At 53.6% G+C, this 12535-nt stretch overlaps 1 protein-coding gene across 1 annotated transcript in view; it reads right to left on the bottom strand.

The window, feature by feature from the left end:
* Positions 1 to 10285, bottom strand: part of LOC145361799 (somatostatin receptor type 5-like) — a 30769-nt gene extending 20484 nt beyond the window's left edge. Inside the window, exon 1 of the mRNA XM_080217779.1 lies at positions 10129 to 10285. The gene's annotated coding sequence lies outside the window, so the exon portion shown is untranslated. The remainder of the gene's footprint in view (positions 1 to 10128) is intronic.
* Positions 10286 to 12535: the final 2250 nt, after the last annotated feature.

Raw genomic sequence — 12535 nt, 5'->3', positions numbered from 1 at the left:
TCTATGCATTCAGTAATACATACATGCCTGCACACAAACACTAATGCCACACATATACGAAAACACACAAACACACACACACACCTGCAAAACAACATGCACTCACACACATATACGCACTGGCACTATGGCATATACATGTCTGCATGTATACACTAATGTACACACATGTAAACACATGCATTTGCGCAAACCCTTATGCACACAGTAATGCAAACACACGCCTATATACACACACATGCAGACTGTTGCACACACACATATTCACACACACACACACACACACAGTGTCAGGCTATCTCTGGGAGGATGGCTTCCCCCCCTCCACCTAGCCTCTACCCCCCACCCCCCCACACCCCGATACCTAACGTAGCTCATTTTCAGAATGTTTCGGAGCTCAGTGGGTCCGGAGCCCGTCCCTGTGGAAGAGCAAGGAGCAAAGTATTTGCTGTTGATATGCCTGATAACAGGGTCTTAAACTGCCGGGAGTGCAATGTTGACACTGGCTTGATTCCAGCTGCACCAAACATGAACATTTATCGCAGGAAGGTTGGGAATGCCATCAATCTCATGCCGTATCTGTAAGACCCCAAACTGTAGTGTTCGAGAACAGGAGGAGGCCATTTGGCCTGACGTGTCAGTGCTAGCCCATTTAAGGAGCTGGCTAATTTAGCTCCTGACAGTTTCCCCACTATCCAACAAATCAGTCCCCATGTCCAATTGCCTTTGGAAAGTTCCAATGGGAACGGAGAGAATGTTCCGGATTGTTGTGTTGATCACACACACACACACACGTTTCAAATTCCACCATTCCATTCCATCACAGTAACTTCACTGCAGTGTTAATGCCAGTTGACTTGTGACTAATAAATGAACTTAAACATGAGGCACGCATATCTGATGCGAAGCTAAACTGAGGCCCCCTCTGTCCTCCTGGGCGGGACGGGAGGTGCGGGGGTGCTGCAGAAGTTCCCATGACGCTATCTGGAGGAAGAGCAAGGGGGGGATTCCTCAGCCACTCATTTATCCATCATCCAGTCGTTTAAAATGCGCAGTCCACCCAAGCACAAGGTTCAAGACTCACCATGGTGAATCGCTCCTCATTGTTGCACCATCAGAAGCTTTGACAACGGGCTCCTAAGCTCTGAGATCTCTCCCCCTCCAAACCTCTCCGCTGCTTTATGACATGGGAACATAGGCCTGAGGAGCAGGAGTAGGCCATTCAGCCCCTCAAGCCCACTCCGCCATTCAAGGGAGGTGAAGGCCTAGTGGTGTTATCGCTAGACCATTAATCCAGAAACCCAGCTCATGTTCTGTGGGACCCGGGTTTGAATCCCGCCACGGCAGATGGTGGAATTTGAATTCAATAAAAGATATCTGGGATTAAGAACCTACTGATGACCATGGAACCATTGTCGGAAAAACGCATCTGGGTCACTAATGTCCCTTTAGGGAAGGAAATCTGCCGTCCTTACCCGGTCTGGCCTACATGTGACTCCAGAGCCACAGCCAATGTGGTTGACTCTAAACTGCCCTCGGGCAATTGGGGATGGGCAATAAATACTGGCCCAGCCAGCGATACCCAAGCCCCATGAATAAAAAAAAAGATGGCCCTGGGCATTGGTTAAAACCCCACAACCCTAACAAAGCTTACGTCCAACTTTGTTTTCTTCAGTCCAGTGATGGGGCTTCACCGGTCTGCTTCATACTGACCCTGACCTCCCGCACACTGCTCCCGGTCTGCTTCACACTGATCCTGACCTCCCGCACACTGCTCCCGGTCTGCTTCACACTGATCCTGACCTCCCGCACACTGCTCCCGGTCTGCTTCACACTGATCCTGACCTCCTGCACACTGCTCCCGGTCTGCTTCACGCTGATCCTGACCTCCCGCACACTGCTCCCGGTCTGCTTCACACTGACCCTGACCTCCCGCACACTGCTCCCGGTCTGCTTCACACTGATCCTGACCCCCTGCACACTGCTCCCGGTCTGCTTCACACTGATCCTGACTCCCTGCACACTGCTCCCGGTCTGCTTCACACTGATCCTGACCTCCCGCACACTGCTCCCGGTCTGCTTCACACTGATCCTGACCTCCTGCACACTGCTCCCGGTCTGCTTCACGCTGATCCTGACCTCCCGCACACTGCTCCTGGTCTGCTTCACACTGACCCTGACCCCCTGCACACTGCTCCCGGTCTGCTTCACACTGATCCTGACCACCCGCACAATGCTCCCGGTCTGCTTCACACTGATCCTGACCCCCTGCACACTGCTCCCGGTCTGCTTCACACTGATCCTGACCCCCCGCACAATGCTCCCGGTCTGCTTCACACTGATCCTGACCTCCTGCACACTGCTCCCGGTCTGCTTCACACTGATCCTGACCCCCTGCACACTGCTCCCGGTCTGCTTCACACTGATCCTGACCCCCCGCACAATGCTCCCGGTCTGCTTCACACTGATCCTGACCTCCTGCACACTGCTCCCGGTCTGCTTCACACTGATCCTGACCCCCCGCACACTGCTCCCGGTCTGCTTCACACTGATCCTTACCTCCCGCACACTGCTCCCGGTCTGCTTCACACTGATCCTTACCTCCCGCACACTGCTCCCGGTCTGCTTCACACTGATCCTGACCCCCCTGCACACTGCTCCCGGTCTGCTTCACACTGATCCTGACCTCCCGCACACTGCTCCCGGTCTGCTTCACACTGATCCTGACCTCCCGCACACTGCTCCCGGTCTGCTTCACACTGATCCTGACCCCCCCCGCACACTGCTCCCGGTCTGCTTCACACTGATCCTGACCTCCCGCACACTGCTCCCGGTCTGCTTCACGCTGATCCTGACCCCCCCGCACACTGCTCCCGGTCTGCTTCACACTGATCCTGACCCCCCCGCACACTGCTCCCGGTCTGCTTCACGCTGATCCTGACCTCCCGCACACTGCTCCCGGTCTGCTTCACACTGATCCTGACCCCCTGCACACTGCTCCCGGTCTGCTTCACACTGATCCTGACCCCCTGCACACTGGTCCCGGTCTGCTTCACACTGATCCTGACCTCCCGCACACTGCTCCCGGTCTGCTTCACACTGATCCTGATCTCCTGCACACTGCTCCCGGTCTGCTTCACACTGATCCTGACCCCCTGCACACTGCTCCCGGTCTGCTTCACGCTGATCCTGACCCCCTGCACACTGCTCCCGGTCTGCTTCACACTGATCCTTACCTCCCGCACACTGCTCCCGGTCTGCTTCACACTGATCCTGACCACCCGCACAATGCTCCCGGTCTGCTTCACACTGATCCTGACCCCCTGCACACTGCTCCCGGTCTGCTTCACACTGATCCTGACCCCCCGCACAATGCTCCCGGTCTGCTTCACACTGATCCTGACCCCCCCCGCACACTGCTCCCGGTCTGCTTCACACTGATCCTGACCTCCCGCACACTGCTCCCGGTCTGCTTCACACTGATCCTGACCTCCCGCACACTGCTCCCGGTCTGCTTCACACTGATCCTGACCTCCTGCACACTGCTCCCGGTCTGCTTCACGCTGATCCTGACCTCCCGCACACTGCTCCCGGTCTGCTTCACACTGACCCTGACCTCCCGCACACTGCTCCCGGTCTGCTTCACACTGATCCTGACCCCCTGCACACTGCTCCCGGTCTGCTTCACACTGATCCTGACTCCCTGCACACTGCTCCCGGTCTGCTTCACACTGATCCTGACCTCCCGCACACTGCTCCCGGTCTGCTTCACACTGATCCTGACCTCCTGCACACTGCTCCCGGTCTGCTTCACGCTGATCCTGACCTCCCGCACACTGCTCCTGGTCTGCTTCACACTGACCCTGACCCCCTGCACACTGCTCCCGGTCTGCTTCACACTGATCCTGACCACCCGCACAATGCTCCCGGTCTGCTTCACACTGATCCTGACCTCCTGCACACTGCTCCCGGTCTGCTTCACACTGATCCTGACCCCCCGCACAATGCTCCCGGTCTGCTTCACACTGATCCTGACCTCCTGCACACTGCTCCCGGTCTGCTTCACACTGATCCTGACCCCCTGCACACTGCTCCCGGTCTGCTTCACACTGATCCTGACCCCCCGCACAATGCTCCCGGTCTGCTTCACACTGATCCTGACCTCCTGCACACTGCTCCCGGTCTGCTTCACACTGATCCTGACCCCCCGCACACTGCTCCCGGTCTGCTTCACACTGATCCTTACCTCCCGCACACTGCTCCCGGTCTGCTTCACACTGATCCTTACCTCCCGCACACTGCTCCCGGTCTGCTTCACACTGATCCTGACCCCCCTGCACACTGCTCCCGGTCTGCTTCACACTGATCCTGACCTCCCGCACACTGCTCCCGGTCTGCTTCACACTGATCCTGACCTCCCGCACACTGCTCCCGGTCTGCTTCACACTGATCCTGACCCCCCCCGCACACTGCTCCCGGTCTGCTTCACACTGATCCTGACCTCCCGCACACTGCTCCCGGTCTGCTTCACGCTGATCCTGACCCCCCCGCACACTGCTCCCGGTCTGCTTCACACTGATCCTGACCCCCCCGCACACTGCTCCCGGTCTGCTTCACGCTGATCCTGACCTCCCGCACACTGCTCCCGGTCTGCTTCACACTGATCCTGACCCCCTGCACACTGCTCCCGGTCTGCTTCACACTGATCCTGACCCCCTGCACACTGGTCCCGGTCTGCTTCACACTGATCCTGACCTCCCGCACACTGCTCCCGGTCTGCTTCACACTGATCCTGATCTCCTGCACACTGCTCCCGGTCTGCTTCACACTGATCCTGACCCCCTGCACACTGCTCCCGGTCTGCTTCACGCTGATCCTGACCCCCTGCACACTGCTCCCGGTCTGCTTCACACTGATCCTTACCTCCCGCACACTGCTCCCGGTCTGCTTCACACTGATCCTGACCCCCCTGCACACTGCTCCCGGTCTGCTTCACACTGATCCTGACCTCCCGCACACTGCTCCCGGTCTGCTTCACACTGATCCTGACCTCCCGCACACTGCTCCCGGTCTGCTTCACACTGATCCTGACCCCCTGCACACTGCTCCTGGTCTGCTTCACACTGATCCTGACCTCCCGCACACTGCTCCCGGTCTGCTTCACACTGATCCTGACCTCCCGCACACTGCTCCCGGTCTGCTTCACACTGATCCTGACCCCCTGCACACTGCTCCCGGTCTGCTTCACACTGATCCTGACCTCCTGCACACTGCTCCCGGTCTGCTTCACACTGATCCTGACCCCCCCGCACACTGCTCCCGGTCTGCTTCACACTGATCCTGACCCCCTGCACACTGGTCCCGGTCTGCTTCACACTGATCCTGACCTCCCGCACACTGCTCCCGGTCTGCTTCACACTGATCCTTACCTCCCGCACACTGCTCCCGGTCTGCTTCACACTGATCCTGATCTCCCGCACACTGCTCCTGGTCTGCTTCACACTGATCCTGACCCCCTGCACACTGCTCCCGGTCTGCTTCACACTGATCCTGATCTCCCGCACACTGCTCCCGGTCTGCTTCACACTGATCCTGACCCCCTGCACACTGCTCCCGGTCTGCTTCACACTGATCCTGACCCCCCGCACACTGCTCCCGGTCTGCTTCACACTGACCCTGACCCCCCTGCACACTGCTCCCGGTCTGCTTCACACTGATCCTGACCCCCCGCACACTGCTCCCGGTCTGCTTCACACTGATCCTGACCTCCCGCACACTGCTCCCGGTCTGCTTCACACTGATCCTGACCCCCTGCACACTGCTCCTGGTCTGCTTCACACTGATCCTGACCCCCTGCACACTGCTCCCGGTCTGCTTCACACTGATCCTGACCTCCCGCACACTGCTCCCGGTCTGCTTCACACTGATCCTGACCCCCTGCACACTGCTCCCGGTCTGCTTCACACTGATCCTGACCCCCTGCACACTGCTCCCGGTCTGCTTCACACTGATCCTGACCCCCTGCACACTGCTCCCGGTCTGTTTCACACTGATCCTGACCTCCCGCACACTGCTCCCGGTCTGCTTCACACTGATCCTGATCCCCTGCACACTGCTCCCGGTCTGCTTCACACTGATCCTGACCTCCCGCACACTGCTCCCGGTCTGCTTCACACTGATCCTGACCTCCCGCACACTGCTCCCGGTCTGCTTCACACTGATCCTGACCTCCCGCATACTGCTCCCGGTCTGCTTCACACTGATCCTGACCCCCTGCACACTGCTCCCGGTCTGCTTCACACTGATCCTGACCCCCTGCACACTGCTCCCGGTCTGCTTCACACTGATCCTGACCCCCTGCACACTGCTCCCGGTCTGCTTCACACTGATCCTGACCTCCCGCACACTGCTCCCGGTCTGCTTCACACTGATCCTGATCCCCTGCACACTGCTCCCGGTCTGCTTCACACTGATCCTGACCCCCTGCACACTGCTCCTGGTCTGCTTCACGCTGATCCTGACCCACAAGGCTGTGTTCCCAGCCCTCTACTATACTCCTTATACACCTATGGCTGTGTGGCCAAATTCCCCCTCAGTTCAATTTTCAAGTTTGCTGATGACACCACCGTAGTGAGTCAGTTCTCAAACAATGACGAGGCAGAGTACAGGAATGAGATAGAAAATCTGGTGAACTGGTGCGGCAACAATAATCTGTTCCTCAATGTCAACAGAACAAAGGTGATAGTCATCGACTTCAGGAAGTGTAAAGGAGAACTTTGTCAACAGGGACAAAGTAGAAAGGGTCGAGAACTTCAAGTTTTTAGGTGTCCAGATCATCAACAACCTGTCCTGGTCCCCCGAGTTAAGAATACCCACCAATGCCTCTACTTTCTCAGAAGACTAAGGAAATTTGGCATGTCAGCTACGACTCTCACCAACTTTTACCGATGCACCATAGAAAGCATTCTCTCTGGTTGTATCACAGCTCGGTCTGGGCTCCTGCTCTGCCCAAGACCGCAAGAAACTACAGAAGGTCATGAATGTGGCCTAATCCATCACGTAAACCAGCCTCCCATCCATTGACTCTGTTTACACTTCCCGCTGCCTCGGAAAAGCACCCAGCATAATCAAGAACCCCACGCACCCCGGACATTCTCTCTTCCACCTTCTTCCTTTGGGAAAAGGATACAAAAGTCTGAGGTCACGTACCAACCGACTCAAGAACAGCTTCTTCCCTGCTGCTGTCAGACTTTTGAATGGAGCTACCTCTTGCTAGGGTGCTCTTTCTCTACACCCTAGCTATGACTGTAACACGACATTCTGCACTCTCTCCTTTCCTTCTCTATGAACGATATGTCTTGTCTGTATAGTGTGCAAGAAACAATACTTTTCACTGTATGCTAATACATGTGACAATAATAAATCAATTCAAATCCCGGTCTGCTTCATACTGATCCTGGAATGCTGCATTTCCCTCCCAGGAAGATTCCAGCATTCGGATTCTATTGAAGTTTTAAATATTAGTCAAGGATATAAAATATTTGATGAAAGTTTAAATGGGCAGCACGCTGGCACAGTGGTTAGCACTGCTGCCTCACAGCGCCAGCGACCCGTGTTCCATTCCTAGCCTTGGGTCACTGTTCATACGGAGTCTGCACGTTCTCCCGGGTGCTCTGGTTTCCTCCCATAGTCTGAAAAATGTGCTGGTTAGGTGTGTTGGCCATGCTAAATTCTCCTTCAGTGTACCCGAACAGGAGTGTGGCGACCAGGGGGATTTTCACAGTAACCTCATTGCAGTGTTAATGTAAGCCAAATTGTGATACTATTATTACTACATGTGGGAGCTTTTCCTTACTCAATAAGTTGTCCAAACCTGGAACACATTGCCTGATAGGGAGCTGACAGAATGACAATCCAGAAAATGGAATTGGATATAAGTTTGACATTCAGTGGTGTAACCATCACTGTATCCCCCACTGTCAACTTCCTTGGGGTTACCATTGACCAGAAACTCAACTGAACTCACCACATAAACACAGTGGCTACAAGAGCGAGTCAGAGGCTAGGGATTCTGCGACGAGTAACTCACCCCCTGACTCCCCAAGGCCTGTCCACTTGTCCAAAGGACAAGTTAGGAGTGTGATGGCATACTCCCCACTTGCCTGGATGGGTGCAGCTCCAACAACACTCAAGAAGCTCAATACCTTAAAAGACACGGTGGCACAGTGGGTAACACTGCTGCCTCACAGTGCCAGGGACCTGGGTTCGATTCCCAGCTTGGGTCACTGTCTGTGTGGGGACACGTTCTGCATGGGTTTCCTCTGGGTGCTCCGGTTTCCTCCCACAGTCCAAAGATGTGCAGGTTAGGTTGCTTGGCCATGCTAATTTAACCCTAGTGTCAGGGGGATTAGCAGGGCAAAATTAAGGAGTTATGCAAATAGGGACTGGGTGGGATTGTGGTCGGTGCAGACTCGATGGGCCGAATGGTCTTCCTCTCCACAGTGGGAGTCCTATGATTCTTTGATCCTGTGACAAAGCAGCCCCGTTCGATTGGCACCACATCCACAAGCATCCATTCCCTCCACCACCGATGCTCGGTAGCAGCTGTGTGTACCGTCTACAAGATGCACCGCAGCAACTCACCAAAGATCCTTGGACAGCACCTTCCAAACCCATAACCACTTCCATCTAGAAGGACAAGGGCAGCAGATACATGGGGAACACCCACCCCCTGCAAGTTCCCCTCCAAGCCACTCACCATCCTGACTTGGAAATATATCGGCCGTTCCTTCGCAGTTGCTGGGTCAAAATCCTGGAACTCCCTCCCTAACGGTATTGAGGGTCAACCCACAACACGTGGACTGCAGCGATTCAAGAAAGCAGCTCACCACCACCTTCTCAAGGTGGCACGATGGTTAGTACTGCTGCCTCACGGCTCCAGATTCCTGGGTTTGATTCCCAGTCTCAGGTCACTGTCTGTGTGGAGTTTGTACATTCTCCCCGTGTCTGCGTGGGTTTCCTCCGGGTTCTCCAGTTCCCTCCCACAATCCAAAGATGTGCAGGTTAGGTAGATTGGCCACGTTAAATTGCCCCTTAGTGTCAGGGGGACTAGCTAGGGTAAATGCATGGGGTTACTGGGATAGACCCTGGGTGGGATTGTGTTCGGGACAGTCTTGATGGGCCAAATGGCCTCCTTCTGCACTGTAGAATTTAATGAAGGGGCAATTAAAGATGGGCAATAAGTGCTGGCCAGCCAGCATGAACTACGAATGAATAAAAGACTGGGTAAGATGCACTTAATAGCTGTTAGAAAGAACAGCACAGGTTAGATGGGCTGAAAGGACAACTCCCTATGTTAATAACTTACCCTTTGTGAGTGCCAATGCTTCATTGTTCGGGAACACCGAACTCTGATAACCTACGCTCCATTCTCCCGACCTCATTTGAGTGAACAAAATTGACAGCGCCCTTTCCTTCAGCCCACTTAAGAAAGTATATAATTTCCCACTTATCCTCCTGCTCTTCGCGTGTCTCACAGGCATCGACTGATGGATAAGGGGACGCACCACAGTGGGCGTTAGAAATTTGCAGAGAGAGACAGAGGGGGATTAAAAAAAAGTTTACAGGCGAAACAGGAGGAATTTTCAATGGGCTGAGTCATTTGCAAACAAATTTCGGATTTCCCGTCCCTTCCTTTTTAAATGCCCAGAACTTTAATCGGTGATAGGGCAGGTCAATGAAACATCACGGGCGGAATTCTACAGCCACTTTTGTGTAAAATCCCACCAAGGCAAACGGATCTTCTCATTGTTGGCGCCCCTCGCCCACTCCGATTCCCGCGGTGGGCACGATGGTAAAATTCCGGGTGAAGAATTCCTAAAGTTAAAGTAATTTTATCCCAGCCTCTTCAGAGATTTTTTTTTTGATTGGGGAGTGGGCAGGGATTATCGGTAAGATTTTTTTCCCCCAGTGCTGTTTGAAAGTGGGGCATCTTTGCATCCGGTGTCAGCATGGAGCCTGGTACCCGAGACAAGGTGCGATGCAGGTTAGCCATCTCCCTGTGCAATGCCCTCCCCTCAAGGCTAAAACTATTGGAGCCTGAAAGAAAGGTGTCCACACTTGTCTTACCTTGCTTGCCGGCGATCAGTCCCTCTTGTGTCGCTGTGCCTGGATTCAGGCAGAGAAAGAGTCTTAAATTTTCTGCCTGTTCGAGTCTCGCACGTTCTGTCTTGAGCTTGTTTCTCGCACATACACACACACGCAAAAAGAAAAGACCGGGGCTTATACAAACACGCTGACACAAGAGGCACTATTCCTAATCTTTGCAAACAGTGCCTGAGCTCTCTGACACTCTCATAAATATTGCCACAAATTGTGTCAATCTCTTTGATTGGCAGAGAGGAGATCCGTTCAGGAGCTTGACTGAAAGGGGCCAATCAGGTCCCTTGTAGTCAACAAAAGGACCAATCGGTCTGGCGTGCGAGGGCGGAGAGTTGACAAGATTTATCCTCCTGACTCCACAAGGTTTTAGAAGTTTTCTGTAACGCTCATTTATCATTTATATAAAGCAGCCTCTTTGTACCTATTTCACTTTGTCTACCCTGAATGCCTGCTGTTCTCATTTCCATGGCTACGCTGTCCTATCAAATAGATATTAAATGCCAGAGCTTTCTTTCTCCATCTCTCCTTGATGATCAACTCCAGACATCATCTCTAACACACACACAGACACACACACACACACACACACACACACACACACACAGAGGCAGTTTTACAAAAGAGGGTCAGGCCATTCGGCCCTCCCCTGGGTCTCTGCTGGCATTTATTCGCTCCAGGCAAGCTTCCCTTCCACCGTATCATGGAATCACTGAATTGCTACGGGCGCAGAAGGAGGGCTGTCACGGCGGTGCGGTGGTTAGCACTGCTGCCTCACAGCGCCTGGGACCCAGGTTTGATTCCCGGCTTGGGTCAACGTCTGTGCGGAGTTTGCCCATGTCCGCATGGGTTTCCTCCGGGTGGTCCAATTTCCTCTCACAGTCCGAAAGTCTAGGGTGGCACAATGGTTAGCGCTGCTGCCTCACAGCGCCAGGGCCCAGGGTTCGATTCCCGGCTTGGGTCACTGTCTGTGCAGAGTTTGCCTGTGAATGCATGGGTTTCCTCGGAGTGCTCTGGTTTCCTCCCACACTCCGAAAGACATGCTGGTTAGGTGCACTGGCCATGCTAAATTCTCCCTCAGTGTACCCGAACAGGCGCCAGAGTGTGGCGACTAGGGGATTTTCACAGTAACTTCATTGCAGTGTTAATGTAAGCCCACTTGTGACACTAGTAAATACACCCTTTGGCCCATCATACCTCTCTGAATAAGCATCATGACACGGTGCCCATTACCCTCGTATCCCCTGCACGTTGTTTCAGTTCAAATAATCACCTTATATTCTGGGGACCCAGGTTCGAATCCCACCACAGCAGATGGTGAATTTGAATTCAATACATAAAAAAAAAGACAGTAGGACTAGGGGGCACAGCCTCAAGATAAAGGGGAGGCGGTTTAGAACGGAGTTGAGGAGGAACTTCTTCACTCAAAGGGTGGTGAATCTCTGGAATTCTCTGCCCGTTGAAGTGGTGGAGGCTGCCTCGCTAAATATTTTTAAGAAGCGGGTTGATGGGTTCTTGATAAGCGAGGGGATTAAGGGTTATGGGGAGAGGGCGGGAAAGTGGAACTGAGCCACAACAGATCAGCCATGATCTTATTGAATGGCGGGGCAGGCTCGAAGGGCTAGATGGCCTACTCCTGCTCCTATTTCTTATGTTCTTATGTTCTTATGTAAAAGTATCGGGAATTACGAATTTACCAATGGCCATGAAACCATTGCCGATTGTCGGAAAATCCCATCTCTTTCACTAAAGTTTTAAAGTTTATTTATTATTCACAAGTAAAGCTTACATTAACACTGCAATGAAGTTATTGTGAAATTTCTCTAATCATCACAGTTCGGCGCCTGTTCGGGTCAATGCACCCTAGCCAGAATGTGGGAGGAAACCGGAGCACCCGGAGGAAACCCACGCAGACACGGGGAGAACGTGCAAACTCCACACAGACAGTGACCCAAGCCGGGAATCGAACCTGGGTCTCTGACATTGTGAACCAGAACGATAACCACTGTGCCACTGATATCCTTCAGGGAAGGAAATCTGCCGTCCTTACCCGGTCTGGCCTATATGTGACTCCAGGGCCACAGCCAATGTGGTTGACTCTCAATTGCCCTCTGAATAAGGGCAACTAGGAATGGGCAATAAATGCTGGCCCAGACAGCGACACCCTTATCACAGGAATGAATAAAAAATATAATAGTCCCTTTAATGTTTTGATTGAACCATACCTCCAGGCAGTGTATTCCAGACCCCAACCACTCACTCTGTGAAGAAGTTACTTATTCTCACCATTTTCCCTTCTTTTGCCAATCACATCTAATCTGTGACCAAGAGAGTCACCCAAGGCCGGAATCGAACCCGGGTCCCTGGCACTGTAAGC

This window comes from Carcharhinus amblyrhynchos, chromosome 35, assembly GCF_965287045.1.
Source record: "Carcharhinus amblyrhynchos chromosome 35, sCarAmb.v2.hapA, whole genome shotgun sequence".
In the NCBI taxonomy this organism is placed as follows: Eukaryota; Metazoa; Chordata; class Chondrichthyes; order Carcharhiniformes; family Carcharhinidae; genus Carcharhinus; species Carcharhinus amblyrhynchos.
The sequence above is the reverse complement of the archived record's forward strand: the minus strand, read 5'-3'. Positions and strand labels throughout refer to the sequence as shown.